Source organism: Apostichopus japonicus, chromosome 9, assembly GCF_037975245.1.
Source record: "Apostichopus japonicus isolate 1M-3 chromosome 9, ASM3797524v1, whole genome shotgun sequence".
Lineage (NCBI taxonomy): Eukaryota > Metazoa > Echinodermata > Holothuroidea > Aspidochirotida > Stichopodidae > Apostichopus > Apostichopus japonicus.
This window is the reverse complement of record NC_092569.1, coordinates 18,209,084-18,227,955: the sequence shown is the minus strand read 5'-3', so window position 1 is coordinate 18,227,955 and position 18,872 is coordinate 18,209,084. Positions and strand designations below refer to the sequence as shown.

The following is an 18,872-nucleotide window of genomic DNA, read 5'->3' as shown; positions in this document are numbered from 1 at the left end:
GAGGTGAAGTGTTTGTCCTATTTCACTGGGATGATTTGAAGAAGAGAAAGAAGAATAAGGAAGCAATTGGCATTCAGTCAGGTTCGAAGCTTCCTTCCTTGGTTTGTTTGGTGATCGATGTTATTTCAAGTTTACATTAAAATAGAAGGAAGAGGAATTTCATAGAGTGCAGCCGTTTATAACTCAGCACTGACGCTATCAGCTCAACAGGGAAGGAACTTATGTCCGCAGTATTAAACAAAATATTTAGAATAGCAATAAGCTGTTAAAATGTTCAATGGAAACCTCTAGTCTCTCTCTGCCTTCACATATCTCTCAACCCACCCCTCTCCCTCTCTTGCCATATATATATATATATATATATATATATATATATATATATATATATATATATATATATATATATATATATATATATATATATATATATATATATATATATATATATATATATAAATCCGACCGTTAGGCAACACTTCATGTGAAAAAAATAGCACTTAGGGCACCATTTGACTTAGGGCGACATATATACTGTCGCCCTAAGTTCTGCCTTTTAAATTGGAACGATAGAGTTACATTCTGCAAATATTGTTGGAAGCAAGTCAAGGGGGGTTGAAAAATGTTCGTTTCTATTAAGATTTATAAAAATTAATTAAAAACTAGGTAAATTAGAAAGCATTGAAGATGGGCATTCTGATATTGGCTATATGTGCGTGTGTTAAAAACAGCACTTTCGGCAACATTTTGATTATGGCCTTTAAAATGAAAATCGATATGTATATCTTTATTATAAAATCACCCTTTTAAACATATTACCCAAAGGAAAAATATATTAGCCTCTTTTAAGCAATGAATAGCGAAAATGAAGATATATTGCCAATATTGTATTGCACGGTATCTTATTGCACCGATGAGAAGCCGGCCCTCTATAACGTTACGCTCTTCGCGCAGTACGGCTATACGTACGCGAACCTCGATCGTGCCTAGCTAGCCTATCGAGTATATGCCTAGATACAGTCCATCCAATTGCAGATGTGCGAGTCACACGGCGCGGGAAGAACGGTAAGTTAACTATTTGCGTAGTTCATTTAATGGCATAAGCGGCCGTATTATATTTTCGAAGCACACTCTCCTTGGCTATTATTTATGGCTTTCTCCTAATTACGCCAGCTGGTTAGGTCTATAGGCTGTGCATAACGTTAGGCCTAACTTAGTTAAAACGTAACTAGCCCTATCATAGGCCTAATTGATATTGTCGTGTATTTATTAGCCTAGTACTTAGTAGTACTAGGGCAATTCCAAACGTTTCGCATCAGGGCCATTCGGAAACTTAGAAGAGAGTTGTGTTGGAGTATTGATAGGTTTTTTCACATATGAATATATATCTGAGCTAGGTTGCGCTTCATTGATAAACAATGATTCATTATTTTACCGATTTTGGACTAGCCTAATTATAAAGGCCTAGTGCCTACTGCATTTTGTATGGAAAAAAAGGTCATTTATTGCAACAAAACATTTATCTTGGGATTTCTCTGAAAGTACTTATTCAAATCACCTGTTAACAATACCACCAATACTAACTAGTGGCCTATGTGGCAAATACCACCTATAAGCTTGGAAAAATATGGCATTATCGCTGCCCGCGGGGGAAATTTATTATAATGCGCCCAACCAAAAAGAAAATGATTAAAGAGTTCCATTGACAACACAAATCATTTTTTTCTGTAATACAAAAGTTCAATAAAGTCCTTTGTAAAATTACTTCAAGATACTGATGATAAACAATTCATTAAATCATACCCATAACAACCATTGCAGGCATTAGCGCCATTCCCTGTGTGGCACGCGAACTGAGTTCGACCGCCGCAGTTTTAGGCCTATGACTTTACCATATAGACCATTTTCCTACAGCCATAACGTGAACAGTTTATACCGAAAAAACTTAGTTCAAACGGCACTAAACAGAGAAATGTGTTGTCTCTCAAGTTCTGTTCTTTTCTTAACAATACAGTTTAAAATTCCACCGGACTTGGGTGATTTACGATGCAAGGTTAATAAATATCGAACTCAAAACCCTCATTGATTACACACAGTACATACTGAAGAAAATCACCATTTGATAGCCGTACTTTGTTTGCGTAACCCTCCTCTTGAATATTCATTGACAAATTTAGTTCAAACGGTTTTGGGAAGTATTTTTTCTTTATATATATATTCTTTTTATATATAACTTTAAATTGATGTTAAATTCATTTTCATTGGTCACTATCTTCAATCGGACCAAGTACAATCCAATCGAATATCTTCTAAGAAAAATACAAGTTACGCTTCCTTCGGTGGGCATGCCGTTACATAATATGTGTACTGTATCCTGTACTCTGCAATAGGGTACAGCCACAATGCACAGTGTTCACCTACAACGCCACAGCCGAGATTCGCTTCCAAAACGTCATATTTTATCGAACTTAATATTATTTCAAAGAAAATGACCGTAGAATATGCATCATTAAATGTTGAAACAAGTAATTACCAATTAATTTATCTAATGCAATCCTAATTATAGAAAAACTGTTTAAGACCCCCCCCCCCGATGAATGGAATAGTCCAACCAACTTGTCCGCACAGAGCCACAGGATTTTCGGTCAAGGTGATGAGTCATACGCGTTGGTCAGTAAGAGGGCTATTTTGAAGGATGTTTAGTGTGCATTTTAGAAAGAAAGGAATTGATATGTCTGATTGATTCCGCTAACTTTCCAGAAATAATAAATCCCAAGAAAAACAATCCGAAAGTTGTAAAAGCTTGGACGGACACATGATGTGCATCTCAACAGTGACTGGTTCAATATACCCTAATGTTGAACAGAAAGAACATTTACAAATTTATCACTGATGAATGATGTTGCGAGCAGTCGGGATTACTGCACGCTTCAGGTGGCATACTCCTATTAGAGTCTATATCAATCCGCTCGATTGTTCTCCTTCAGGAAAAGTGCTGAAAAGCAGCGGGAGAACATCTTTTGTGACCTGTTATCAATCATAATCTAGTTTTTTGTGGCTTGCATGTTGAAGAGCATGAATGGAAGTACATGTGGTGAGAAAATTGGGTCAATTGAGGCAATTTTAGACCCCTTTAGGCCTCCCGGGAGCAGCGTAGGAAATTTGTTTACCACTGAGTGAAGAGGTTTGTTTACAAGTGACGAAAACTTCCGGCTCGGATAGCAAAAAATCTTCATGGTCATGGTACGGAAAATTGATGGTGCCATGAAAGGCCAACTTGTCAGCTATCCGGTGATGGGTAGCGTTTAGCTAGTGAAAACCTCTATCTAGACTTAGAGACCACATTACTTTTGTGATTTAGTGTGTAAGTCAATGGGGCTTTTAATGGGCGTATGCTACCTTCAGTTCTATTTAACCTTTTCATTTATCATATTTTAGTACTTAATTTCCGGTCACGCTCAGGAAACAATTACGACATTCCTACACGGTCGATTTGTTTACTGTAAGAACTATTAACCGTTTTTTCTCAGGAAAGCTTGATAGTCTGAAGTTATTATAGCTTGAAATTTTAGTATACTGCCAAAGAAGTAAGTTGTTGTTTTTGTATTGATATTTTATGTAGAAGTAACGGGAAATTTAGTATGTTTAGTTTGGTTTAATTGCACGTCTTTTTCGATCTAATGTAGTGCAGGGTTCACTTGCGCGAATTCAAATTATTCTGTTTATGTACAGTATATGCATTGATTAGATGCATTGATTATGTTTTTTTTTATACTTTTATTTGTAATTCAAGCATATCTGTTTAGAAACAAAGTTTAAAGGCTATCATTAATTAGTTTTCTCTTATATTGTTTGACTCCCAGATTGAATGAAACTCATTGACGTAAATAATAGATCAGATCATACAGTTTTAGGCAGTTGCTAAAACTCTGGGTATTCTCTAGTCTTCGCCGGTCCAAATATCACAAAGTGAGAATGAAAACAACTCTTTATCCTAATTTTTAGTTGATTTTCCTTTTCTGAACCTTCCTTACAGTACTGTATACATCTGGGAAATGGACAGAACAATTTCTAAAGTATATCTATAATTTTGGGAACTGTAGTACCCTACCCTAGAAGGGGAAAGTTGAAGGTCAATAGTGCAAAGGAATAAATAATCTTGTTTGATAAGAACTTAAAGTACATGGGAGGGGGATGTAGAATATCACTTCATAACATCCCTCTTGCCTTGAGAAAGTTTTGAACAAATTTCTCTTTAACTTGTGAAGTAGGTAAACTTCAAAGTTACATCAAACAAATTTCATGATAAAAAGATCTTACATCATGAATATAAAAAGGATATGATAAAAAAGAATACAAGTGAAAGATTTTTGGTCAATGAGAGGTTTGATGTAAATGAAAGGAAAAGGACTGTTCCAACCCTTAAATTTTTAAAATGTATTTTACACTTAAACAATAGCATATTTATGCATTCTACTTTCAAGACTCATGTTCTGTGAAACACACTAAAATATGTCACCATTTTCCATAGGTAAGGCTACACATGAATACCAATGGTGCTCTCGGAATATAAGTCCTAGAAAAGTATCTGCAAAACTAGGTACAGTATGCTACCAAAGCATACATGAGAATCATTACCTTGAAATTCAAGATTACTTTGTCAGAAAGAACACTGATAACAGTATATTCATTTGCTGTCTCTGTAAAGTGAGCATTGATACTTGACCCATCAAGTCTTTGCATATAATCGACTACACATTAATCATTAAAGGCAAGTGTCATGGACCAAAAGGTTAAAGTAAAAGCATATGTACATATCAACCTGCAGAAACCTACGTTGCTAATGTAGAGCGAACATTGTCGTTACCCTTTCCCCTTCCCACCTTACACAGTATATGGCATAGAACGGCATACAGCTGTTAGTGAATATTAACACTAACTCGAACCACATAAAACTACTCCAACTGGTAAGTATCTATTCCAGTTCCTGTTACACTGTGCTGCACTGTGCCACACAGTATACAGTGCCATTCTTACACAGATTCACTTTTATCTTTTATCTGTAATCAATCCTAGGGCAATTTCTGTCTCTATTGCTCTTCTGCCCAGCACTTAGAACTTGTTAAGATGAAACCAGTACACTAATTTACATAGCTGTTTTAGTCACCGATGCTTTCACACAGAGGTAAAATAATTGTTATCTAAGATGTGGTTATAAGGATGCCAAATTTATGTCTAACGAGAAACAGAACTAAAGAGTCATCTGCTGAACCTGTTCTATAAAAAGTATTATGTTTATGGTCATGCATGTTGGAACAGGTGTTTACATTCATGGATATGTGAGTTGGTGCATTGGGACATTTATACATTTCATGGTGAGATCTTCCCTCACTGCCATGGTTTAGAGTAGGTGCACATATTGCCATGTCAAAGATTTGATGAATTTACTGTAACTTTAATGACTAGAAGTCTTGGGATTGGTCAATATATTATGGCATTCATGGTATTGAATTGAATGCAACAGATGTATAGTGGTTTGATGTAGTGACCTGTAATTGGTATGGCCTGAGGCTGTTTTCTTTCTTGAATGTGTAATCATGGAGCTATAAACAGAGGTGTAATAAACTGGTGACTGTCAACCAGTGTTCCAATTACAAAAAAAAAATTGTACATGCACCTGTGCATGTAGGTTAAACAAAAATTACCTGCACAAACAAATCATTACCTGCACCCCAAGTGAAAAATACAAAAAGGGTGTTTTCAAAGTTACTCCTGGGTTTTGTTTATGTAGGCCATTTCGGGATATGATGATTACTGAAATATTTTACTTGCATGCACATGCACACATAGCTTACATGTGTGCATGCACACGTGCGCACACACATGTAAGCTATTTAAGTAACATGCAGTCAAAAGTTACATGCATTAATTTTGGTGCTGTCAACCCTTTGTATTCACATGTCACCACTGGTTTGACAGATTTGCTTGCAACTCTCCAATCTTTTCGAGCAATCACTAGTAATTTCACTAATATCCACTATAAATTTAACTTTAATCGCTGAATAAATTGTTGGCCAAATCCACAAGTTGCAAATTTTATGCTACATCACACCAAAATAAATCTACACATGTTTTTTAAAAGGTAAATACTGACCTATCAATATGAAACATTTGAGAGATGCAAAAACTCATCTGCACATCTCAAAAAAAAGTATTTCTTTCCTACAAAGTGAAACACATTTGCCAATGGTTGGTACTATTATGAAGAAAAGGCCTACAGTAGCTACAAAATGAAACTCCTATATTTTTGCATTAAAGGCATACATGAAAATAACATTTTTGGTAATGTACATACACAGTAACTCATAGAAAATGACAGGCTAACCCTTTATTATAACCTATATACAAACTATGCCATTTAAACTGCTTCTGTACACATAATACACATGACTTTATCCACTATTTGGTTTTGGCATTCCTGAACAATCCATTACACAATAAATATCTTCTGCTTGTGAACAAATACTTCTGGCAGATATTGCATTACTGGGTGGAATATCATGATAGTCTTATATTATAAATTAATAAAGAATGGACACGCCCCTTGCTGTAGCTGCAAATCTAAACATCCCATTTTGAGTTGAAAACCTTGATCAGTGCGTGCAACTGAGTGAATTTCATAGCTCTCAACTCTGCTTGTTAAAAAATGTGACTAGTTTTCATTTGAATCACTATACTTATCAATGGTTGAGGTTGAATATACAACTCTAAAGGGGGTTCACAATTTCCCTTTCTAGTTTCTAATCTACCAACCTTTTTTTGATGCAAAAGAGGAACTTCAAGTACAGGTACAGATGCAACAACTGGCATTTCTAGTGAATATTTCAAACCCATTGGGAAGCAATTCACAATGAAAATCAGACCAGTTGTGAAGCAATTCAACTAAAATTTTCAGAATATGCTTATTTGTGGTGAACCATGCATAAAATAAATTTGGTAATTTTTAAAACAGGTTCCTGGGTAAATTACTGAACTTCCTGCATTGTCAAATTTAAAGGATTTTTTTAATGCATATTTCGTAGAAAGTTATTGATTTAGCCTATCCCTGGGTAACTGTAATTTTCGTGGAGCTGGTTGTTTACAGACACTGCAAAGAGTCCAGGGTAAATATTGGATCAGGTTTTGAGGCTTTGCGCATGTGTAGTTTAAACTCTCAAGTTCAAACAGGCGTACGATATGCACATACAAATAGTGAATAGTGAACTGTGGAATTTAGCAAGAAAAATATAAACCTATGGAGTTGGCGACAGGGAAGTACAAATATAAGTGCTAATGAATGGGGGACTGGGCGGTGAAAATTGATTGAAGGGGCAGGACAGGCGAACAGAGGTAAAACAGTGAAGCTAGTAAGGTACTTGACCAGCTGCCCTATAGTGTAGAATATATTCGCACAGTATGGGATTGGGAAGTGATACGATAGCAACTAGGGCCTAGTAAAAATAAATGCAATTGTTGTTCGATCGGGACCTAATTTTTCAGTAACATTACTGGGTAAGGATACACTTACCCTACAATATTATTACAACACTTGCTTAAAATAATACTTTATGGCACGGTTATACTTTGATCTCATTGGGGAGAGTACAAAAAAAAATGGAGACAGCATGGTTTCACTCACCCGTTAAATTGCTAATTGCACATCAAAAAGTTACACAAATATTAAAAACCACTGGTAAAAAAATAAACATCAGCTCTGGTCTGGTCTCTGATCCTCAGGGTTGTCATCTCTGGGAGTGGAAATATTCCTATGATTGTCTTTGCAAATCTAACTTCAAGCCTCAGGTGGCAACTAAAGGTATGTCTTGAACTAAGTTAAGCCATCTTGATGCCAAGTTCAAACTTTTGTCTTCAGTATGTTGTCTTAAGTATGACGCCTTATCAAAGCGATGAGCCAAACATTCGATCCGGGTGATCCTCCTTTCGCTAGACCGAGCCCAGCAGTAGCCGAACGTCAGGCGATGCGTGCATGGTTGGGTCTATACCTCCAGAAAAAAAAATTAGTGCCTATGTGGATGTTTCAGTGCTTTGAGAGTAGTTCTGCTGTTTTAAATCCGCTCTTGCACCATGAAATGTTTATTGCAAAAGCATTATAATTTTATGATATATTTCTAACCGATGCAACTTAGATGTCGTGTAAAGAGAAGTTTGGGGCCATTAAAAGAGGCTTTTCACTACTGTACTAACAAAGTTGATAAATGGTTATTTTCAGTCCAGTTTATTGATGGCGTTATTGTTGAGTCTAAATTTGTCTCAAATACAACAGCACTGGTGTGTATGTTAGTTGAGCTTTTTGAATTATTCACAGTATTTGACGAACAGTGTTGTGAATGGTAAAAGTATGTGCTTAAAACATGTTGCATTGCAGTAAATGTATACATGTTGGTCAGGGGTAGTAGATATGTGCGTTGTGCAGCTGCTCCCTTGAATGTGGGGCTTAATGTAAACTTTCAATTTAATTTGGCATGATCCCATGCCAATGATCTGCATAATATTTGGTATGAAGCTATACTTTAACAAGAATTTATATAGTACATGGCAAAATCTCATATTAGTGGTGCCACCAATTTAAAATCAGTCAGATAGCCTATGTACTACATGTGTGCTTATAAACATGATAATACTGTGCATGAAGGGCACTATGTTAGCATCAGACTCAAATTTATGTTGGTCTTGAAATGTAAATGAGCCCTATCGTTAGGTCTTCCAATAGTTTATCTTTCCAATATTTTGTAAGCATGATATATTACATAGATTACTTGGTACAAACTAGTAGTTGATTGTGTTAGGTAGGACAACACATTATGTCATTAGTTATTTAACTGTTGTTGCACAAGATCATTTTAAATCAGCTACAGGTACAAAAAATAATTGAAAATGGGTCATTCATGTAGGTTTTGTCATATTGCATGGGTACAAACTATACCGTAAACCTGGAGGTACAATAGATGATTCAAGAATGTCTCCAAATTATTAGGTTGACAGGGCTTTTACTTGTGAATGCCTAAATGTCAATTACATGTTGTAATCAACTCTCATATTATTGTGAGTACTATGATGGCCAGAAAATGATATTAACTTGACCAACTGTAACTGCATATTTTGTGGTTACAGGTTATGGAGTATTGCACATAGGAAGTTCATCAAAGGGGAGTTCCTAGTAGAATATTGTGGAGAGCTAATTTCCCACAAGGAAGCTCTGAAGAGGGAAAAGGTTTACCACGAGGAAAAAGGATGGGGTAGAGTAACTGAGGCCATAGACCCCATTTTGTATTTACTGTATTTTAATCATATCTGAAACCTTTGAGGATTGATACCATTGAGTATGGCATGATAAAAGTGAAGTGCTTATTATAATGAACTCAACCCCTAAGGCTTTTCCAACCAGTTTCAACTACTGTTTGCCCCTCTCCTTCTTCATAGCTTTTCAATGCAGTCCTGCTTTTCATCTAATTCCATTATCATAGTTAGCTGCTCTACCCTCTATTACTGTTTTCACCCATCATATTTACTCAACTGTCTTGAAGGAACTTGAGCAAGTAGCATGCGTTATTCTGACTATCTTGTCAGTATATTGTTTTATATAATGCTCTATACCAGCTCTGTCTTCTGCTTTGAATTTTAGCTGTAACAAGTAATGAGGAGAGTCATGGAGATGAAGATCATGTCCCTGTTTGCAAACTTCACAACACTTCAAAGGGTCAACAAGGTATGGATTGCAATCTCTGCCATTTGCATTGAAACCACAATTAATAGAACACATATACAGGAGAGAAGTAGATGAATATGTCTAACACCTTGTAACTTGCTTATTCTTATTTCACACATATAGTAATTTTTAGAGCAACTATGTTTTTGAAGTGCTTCTTTCATTTTTTCATTTCATTTATATTGTTTTATATAACATAAGTATGATATAACAACATAGGAGATAAGAACCAAAACCTGTGAAAGGAAGTGTACTAAAAACCCTATGGGGCTTGTTGAGTAGTGACACTCCCTGACAAAATACAGTTCACTTAACAACTTTACTACTTATCAGAGGTATAAGCATGTAGTTTTATCCACCGACAACACCTAATGGGCAATTAGCATTGCTTTTTTTTTATTAGGACTTTCACTTCCAACCTGCTTTACTTGTGCTCTGAAACTTCTATTTTTTGTTTAGACCTGTGTGAGGCTGTATGCGTGGTGGGATTCTGTGTTACTGTAAGGGGGAAAACTGAACATAGGTTTTGATCTCATCTGTCAAAAGGAAACAAACAAATTGTTTGAGCTGTTGCATGGTGGTTTAGAGAGCTGTTTATCGATGGTACTTGTACCTGTGGTACAGTAGGTCCGTCTCAGTGTGGGGCTGTGAGATTTGTACAATAACTTTCGAGAGCTATATTCCTGCAGCAATGAGTGTTTTGTTGATTTGTACAATGAACAGACCTATTCAAGACAGATTCATGCGCATGGTGTGAATAGTCAACTGGAGGCAGTCCGTCCTTTTTTTTTGGACATGTGAGAATAGGTTAAGTACAAAGGAGATTCTTCCATATTCACGCAGCAACCTAGTATACATTGAATAGCTGAACAGATTTTAAACTTTCAACAGCTTCATATCAAGTACACTACACACTTAAAAAGTTATTGATAATTGATTTGGAAAATTTGGACTTGTTCCAGTGGAACATTACACAGACCAGAGATGTGTGAGCAAGGGCCACAATAGATTTGATAAAAACAAAAAGATGCACTTGCAGAAAAATCTTAGAGTGTAAAATTTCTTTTTGTATTTCTTAACAGGAAGCACAATTTTACAGGTATGAAAGAATATTATTAAAATGAGAGCATTTCAGGTCTATATTTATTATATGCTGTAGGCTGTCACTTGTCTGAAGCATTTTGCATGTGTATGTCTACATGCATCTATTACTGTGTACATGATACATACTGTAATGCTTTGTTGAATTTGTATTGAGCAATTGTACCATCATTATTCATTAAATTGGACCAGTGGAATCAATTGCCTTTACCTTTGACTTAAGCCAACATTCCACCATGAAGCTCCAATGTGAATTATCCACATTTTTAATATTCTTTTCATTAAAATATTTCAACTTGTGATATGATCATTGCATTTGGAATGTCTTTATTCATTTGGAAATTAATTGAATGAAGAATGTTATGTCATGGATATGGCTAACCCATGTTGGAAAAAATTGGGGGAGAGGTGGAGACAAATCAAGGTATTATGGGTGCTATTATAATTACACCATATATTCCACTCAATTGTTACAGCAAATTGAATGCATTGTTAAGGAAAGTAAGATTTACCTGTTTACACCTATGTGCAACAGCTGGTCTTGACATGGCATATCAATTGATAAACAATCACATGACAAAGTTCTGCTGTATTGGGCATATTTGCTAAATATTGAAATGAAAACATAAAATTGATATTGATCATGAATATATGAGCAAATAACATGCATTATTCTGACTATCTTGCCAGTATATTGTTCATATAATGCTGTAAACCAGCTCTGTCTTCTGCTTTGAATTTTAGCTGTAACAACTAATGAGGAGAGTGATGGAGATGAAGATCATATCCCTGTTTGCAACCGTCGCAACACTTCAAAGGGTCAAAAAGGTATGGACTGCAATCTCTACCATTTGCATTAAAGCAAAAATTTATACTACAATATTTATAGGAGGGATAGAAGTATTTATGTTAATTCCTTTTATGTTTACTCAATTATTTTTAGATCACACATCATTTCAGCACATGCAAAGTATATTTTAGCAGTGCTGCTCATTAGGTTTTAGTCTTCCACTGCTAACAACTGATAGGCAATGACTGGTGGTTGTTTGTTGTATGGACATTCAATCCCAATCTGGTGCTCTGAAATTGTTATTTTGAAACACTGTGAACATAGTTTACCATCATATGGTTCTCTACACATAGTGATATAAGGATAAAGATTTGGCCAAATCTCACTGGTTACCAGACTACCAGTTGTACTTCATTCTTACCCACCGATGCCAAAATTATTGTTTGTTTGGGCATCTTGACCAATCAACCCCAAAGTGGTTGTGGTACACAGTACCAGGGATGGTTTGTCAAGAGGAATTTTCCTACACATTCAATTCTAGCAAATAGATATTACTCTAGACTCCACCCCAACTCTAATTGTGGTCTGCTGAAGATCACTTAAATATGGGTCCGTGTCTGTTCAGTGTCTCTCTTTGTGGGGACAGATGAAGCACTTGTGCATTGTGATATCATAATATCAAAGCTGAATGCTTTTGCATGAATTTGGGCAATTATAGTAAGCATGACATTTTAGTTATAGAAAGTGCTTCCATGTGTAGAGATGCCTGTTCATGGAAGTGCAGGAGAGTATAGATTGTATCAAGGGTCACTTGTACGTCAGTTCAAAATAGTTTGTGTTTTTTGTAAGTTTTCACTGTGGTTTACTAGTACTGAGTACCTTCTACTATTTGATGTGATATGATATTATTTCTTACAGTAAGGAAGTATACCATATGGAAAAAGAGCCACGAGAAGAAAATACATCACAGGAACCTCAAAGACGATGCAAGGTAGAAAAATCTGCTTAAATCACAGGAAGTCTTGACAAACCTTCCATTAATTGTGGATCCATGTTTGACTTTAGTATTAGTTAATTATTTATTTATTTATTTGTTTGCCACAAAAGTACAAAGTGGAGGGAAGTCTTCCATAAAGCTTAAAAGCATAACAATGTGGAAGACTACTGTATATGGCACATAAAATGGCACATAAATGTCAGTAACTGGAACCTCAATTAATGGAATGGACCATTTACTTTTAATCATTCATTCCAGCATTCCACTTACTAAAACCATGAGTTTCAATTTGTAATCATGTGTATTAGGCATATTAGTCACAAGCTAGACAGTAAAAAGTTCAATAACAAGAACTTTGTTGACAACTGTGTCTACTATATATGTATACCATCCTATCATAATTATGGTTAGCCAGGCACTATACTGTTGACTACTGCATGTATCTGTATGTTAGAGTAAGCTAGTTTTCAGTAGCAACAATATTCCATGTGGGGTTCAGTGACATCACTGTATAGTTCATACAGTATTTTTAATAATCTGTCAAAATTCTCAGAACAGGTCAGTGTTTCACCTTTTTTTTTTTTTGGGGGGGGGGGGTGGATATACATACTAAGAGCCTTTGCCAACATAGGCTAACTTCTCAAGCCCATTCCTTTTCAAAATTTAATCTCTCGCTCTCACTACAGAAGGAAACTTGCAAGAGAGATTTGTCAGATGAGTCTCAATCAGATATTTTAGCACCCATGTTGTTATTATTCTGGTAAACAAATGTGTCAAATTATCCCTATTTTACCCTGAAATGTGCATGATCAGATGATTTGTGGACATTTGTGTTGATATTAATTATTGGCATGTATTGAAACATAATGGTTAGCCTGTTATAATACTTAATTGAGCTATTTTACATGAATATTAGGTCATGTCGTTTTTGCTTAAACTATTCTGCACCAAATGCTTCTTACCTAACATGGCCGATGAAGTAGTGGCTCTTCTACGATGTTAAAGAACGAGGTCATCTACGAGTCTTTTCTGATAACATATGTAAAAATTAAGTATAGTGTGGAAAACCACTTGAATTTAACTGTTAAATATTCATATGAATAATGATATACAATTGATCATATGGGAAAGGACATTATGTCATCAATTATTCATGAGTTGTGCAGTGTTTTTACTAGGATGTTAGAAATGGGAGATTGCCTCAGTCAGTTTTTTTTAATTTGACGGCTGGGGTAGGGGGTGATTTTCCCAATTTTTTTTTATTTGTATATTAAGAAGTCGCTAATACTTTGCTGATGTTTCTTTTTGCACCTAGATCAAAAAAAGATAATGACTTCCTAAAGACACAGGGCGAAGATGTCCCATACAACTGGTTTATTGGCAAATGCCAGAAGCTGGCAGAGAAAAGAATGTTAAGTATGTTGGCAGATTAATTTAATCTTGTGTGTTGATCCTGTAAAATATTACAAAGATTTAAAGTTATAGTCTCAGAAAAACAACCAATTAGTGAGAGAAGAAATTAGTGAGATGATCTTCCTATTTTTTTTTGGAAAACTGGAGAAGTATGTCATATTATCGACACCAATTCAAAATTACCAACCACTAACACAAAGTAATTAGGGTGAAACTGAACCACTGTATTCATGTACATTATTTGTTTTTTTCAAATTGATAAGCGTTATTCATGTTCTTTATAGTTTGGGAAAACTGTTAAGCAATTTGGTTCAGCCATGATTGAACAGGTCTCCTATTAAAACAGAATAGTAACACAAAATGATATTTGATTTGCTTAGGTTGTACATTTTCAATAGCATACAAATGGATTGTTGTTACAACTTCAAATTACAAATCAAGCAATCCCTGCATAGATCATGCTACCCCTGACTAGATGTCCCTTTTTGCAAATGAAAAAGAACTTACCTATACTACAAACTAGTATTCCAAATTAAGTGTATGTTAATTGAACCTGAAGCCCTGTAATACCATGTGATTGCAGAGAAAAGAGAGTTACTGTACCTGGCTAAGGAGTATTAAGCCATGTCACATCATTATAAATTCTTGTTCCAAATTAATAAAATGTCAATATCCTGCACTTTTCCATTTATGGGGGACAGTATCATCTCAATAATAATTTATGAACAGTTTGCACCAGAGAGAAATAAGCCAGATACAGCTAAATTGTAAACACAATGTCATATTTCATATTTGATCATATTAAGTTAATGATCCTTATTGCCTTTTATCTACAAAACTTCATTATTAGGGCATTGGAACTCCCTTTTACACCAATTTGCATTCAGGTTTATATTACAAATTTGATGAGTTGTATTGAATTTAAATAATTTTTTACTTCAATTTAAAAATGTATTGCATATTATAACTGAATTGATGCTCTTTTTCTGTTTTTATAATTTCAAAACCTTTACTATACACTGAACCAAAAGCCCGAATTGGAATCTTCTACTAAAGCAGATAGATTTTCAAAGTAGTTTATAATTGACTTCTCTTAAAATATGTGTTACAACTGCCAGTAGTTAATCTCATATGTACAGTATAGTATTTGCATTTGCTTCTGATGTCAGTTAGACTGTTCTCGTACTTGGTGAGTAGATGGTTGAGTAGATGAACCCACATTGCATTTGGCGCTCATTTCAAAAAGAATAATGAGATTATGGAAAGTACAATAATACTGCAACTGGAAGTTGATGTGTGAAGTTGTTGACTAGTGACTGGTTGATGTGTATTAAATTTGACATTACCCACAATACTGCATAGGGGCATGTACATGGTTGAGGGTAAGTAAGTAAAGGTAAAGTTATGCAGTTTAATTTAGAACCCAAGTTTTTAGCTGGTTGTCATTTCCACATAATTGCACTAGAAACCTGATGATAAAGTGCTACATTTAGCAGGTTTTAGTCTGTTATTGTGTTGACACCAAAACAGAGCCCATAATAATGCATTCCTAACTGATATACTGCTAATGCTAAACACCTAGTTCTACAACACCTTTACAAATTATACATACAGAATATTGTTTTCACATGTTGTGAAGAGAGTATATAAATATGCATTGGAAATCAATGAAATTCTTCAATGTCTGCATCTAATGAAAAAAATATGCATTATTTTCTGTGGTTCATATTGCATCTTCTTTCAATAACAGTAATGCCAGTATGAGCGTTTAACAAGTGTTGCTTGTAAACCAGTTGTAGGCTGACAAGTATTCTCCTGTGCAATCATGATCTGTTCCACTGCACATGATCATGCAACATAAATGGTACAACAAACACATGTGTTTAGGATGCTGATGTATGAACCAATAATTAGAAACTAAACTAACACTTGACTGCATTTTGCCTTGAATTTCATGACATTATACCTTTAATATTAAAAAATGCCAGGATGATACTTCCGAAGCTCACAAAGTCACATACTTTTGTGGATGATAAGGATTGCAGTATTGGCTGATGCTGCACAATTGGAGAATTATTGGTTGGCAAAATTGAGACAAGTTGAATATTTCAATAGCGATATAAGAGCCCTGATTTCACAAATGTTGTATTGTACTGAAGGTCATTACTTTGTAAGCAAAGTTTATGTTGGTTTTGGACTTTTATTATTATTTAATACCATAAATATGAATATATTGGCTAACAAACGTTCAAATATTGTATTGACTCTGTTATGAATTTAAAAATATATTTCCGAAAGTGCTGAAGCTGAACAAAACTTTGTTATATCCTATCTTTAAGTATACCTTGCATGTATATATATAATTATAGATATAACATTTTGGGTGAAAAGAAGTTTGGGTGGAGATGATTGGGGATGGGCATTTTGGGGGTCTACTGGCAGGGGTACCCCACTAATATAAATTACTGGAATTGCCCATCCCTTACATATAGAGTCCTGCCAATTATTTTCCGGTAGTTTTTAACTGGATACTTCATGAGCAGACCTAGGTCAATGAGGGGATGGGCTTTTTGGGGGTCTACTGGCACGTGTACCCCTCTAATAGAAATTTCTAGAAATGCCCAAACCTTACATATGAGTGATACCTATCATTTTCAGTAGGTATCAACTGGTTACCTTATGAGCCGACCTAGGTCAATGAGGGGATGGGCTTTTTGGGGGTCTACTGGCAGGGGTACCCCACTAATATAAATTACTGGAATTGCCCATCCCTTACATATAGAGTCCTGCTAATTATTTTTCGGTAGTTTTTAACTGGATACTTCATGAGCTGACCTAGGTCAATGAGGGGATTGGCTTTTTGGGGTCTACTGGCATGTGTATCCCACTAATAGAAATTTCTGGAAATGCCCAAACCTTACATATGAAGTGATACCTATCAGTTTCCAGTAGGTTTCAACTGGTTACATCATGAGCTCACCTAGGTCAATGAGAGGATTGGCATTTTGGGGGTCTACTTGCAGGGGTACACCACTAATAGAAATTTCTGGAAATGCCCATCCTTTACATATGAGTGATACCTATCATTTTCCAGTAGGTATCAACTGGTTACCTTATGAGCCGACCTAGGTCAATGAGGGGATGGGCTTTTTGGGGGTCTACTGGCAGGGGTACCCCACTAATATAAATTACTGGAATTGCCCATCCCTTACATATAGAGTCCTGCTAATTATTTTTCGGTAGTTTTTAACTGGATACTTCATGAGCTGACCTAGGTCAATGAGGGGATTGGCTTTTTGGGGGTCTACTGGCACGTGTATCCCACTAATAGAAATTTCTGGAAATGCCCAAACCTTACATATGAAGTGATACCTATCATTTTCCAGTAGGTTTCAACTGGTTACATCCTGAGCACACCTAGGTCAATGAGGGGGATTGGCATTTTGGGGGTCTACTTGCAGGGGTACCCCACTAATACAAATTACTGGAATTGCCCATCCCTCACATATAGAGTCCTGCTAATCATTTTCCAGTAGTTTTCAACTGGTTACTTCATGAGCTCACCTAGGTCAATGAGGGGATGGGCATTTTGGGGGTCTACTGGCAGGGGTACCCACCAATAAAAATTACTGGAAATGCCCATCCCTTGTAACTGAAGTCCTCACCATCATTTTCCAATAGGTTTCAAGTGGTTACCTCATGAGCTGACCTAGGTCATCCATGAGGCTGGCAAAGCTACCCCACCACCAATAATTACTGGCGATGGCCATTTGTTGCTCATGGGGCCATACCTGACACATTGTATTTACTTTGATGTGGTTACCATGAAAGCTGATCTAGGTTAGCTTTTAGGTGACTTTAAAATTGCTTTCCCAGCCACACCCACCACAGCCGGTTTTCCAGTCTTCTGGTTTCATATACAGGAATGCACTGTGAACATTGTGATGTACAAGGCAGTTGATTACCTTCCCAGCTAACCAAACCCTATGGGCTCCTGGTCTATATTGATGCTCCATTGACACCCTTGCCTCCAGAATGTGACTGTGTGACGTCAGGTGTTAGAATCGCTTTAGAATTCATTGGACATTTGAGTGAATGTAGGGACCAAAACATGAACTTTTTATGCAATTCTTTGAGAAACATAACATAGCTCCACTAAAATATGCAAAAGTGATCTACTTCCACCCCACCAAAAAACCTTGTCTTGTGGATGGGGGTGGGGGGGGGGTGGGTTAAGAAGACCAGTTCATACAACTTTATAAAGAACATACCTGGAAATATTTTCGATATGAATTTCAACATTTTTTATCATTGAAATTTCTTTGGGCATGCACCCAAAGGTCACAGTTTACTTTTCTTACAAAGGGACATAATGCAACATAATGTTTTAAGAATAGTAATAGATAATGAATGTATCTATAAACTCAGTAATTTTTAGGTTGGTGCTCCCTCTTTTTATAATCTTTTTCAGTGAAAACATCATGAGTGAAGGCATTCTTGCACTTTATACTCAAGCATGTGCTCAAGTTTTAGATTTTCAAAAAGCCTAACTAGTATCACCTCTAACAATTGTGTTCTTTGAATATTGTTTAATGGGTATGACAGGAATTTGCATATTCAAGAAGTTTTTAAATATTTCTTGACATTGAGAAGAACTTGCCATTATTTTGGTTCTGTAAGTCCTTGTCACATCAACATAAAGACAGGTTTTTTCCTCATTTGTTATTATGATTTGGATTGAACCTCTTCAAAGCTTTTTATTCTCAGTATATACTTACACCAAATGTTCACATTATTATGGTCACTGG

General features: G+C 35.8%; 1 protein-coding gene and 1 long non-coding RNA gene across 14 annotated transcripts in view; both read left to right on the top strand.

Moving 5' to 3' along the window:
* Positions 1 to 18,872, top strand: part of LOC139974218 (uncharacterized) — a 129,469-nt gene that overhangs the window by 90,154 nt on the left and 20,443 nt on the right. The gene's annotated exons all lie outside the window — the stretch shown is intronic.
* On the top strand, positions 478 to 16,187 carry LOC139973575 (uncharacterized). Of its 9 annotated transcripts, XR_011795251.1 has the most exons (9): positions 2,414 to 2,931; positions 3,403 to 3,584; positions 3,861 to 3,966; positions 4,890 to 4,964; positions 7,774 to 7,852; positions 9,680 to 9,763; positions 11,609 to 11,692; positions 12,573 to 12,645; positions 13,967 to 16,187. It is a non-coding gene; the product is annotated as an uncharacterized lncRNA (long non-coding RNA). The 9 variants fall into 9 exon arrangements; XR_011795255.1 differs by lacking the exon at positions 7,774 to 7,852 and having other exon boundaries at positions 2,419 to 2,931; XR_011795252.1 differs by lacking the exon at positions 4,890 to 4,964 and having other exon boundaries at positions 2,421 to 2,931.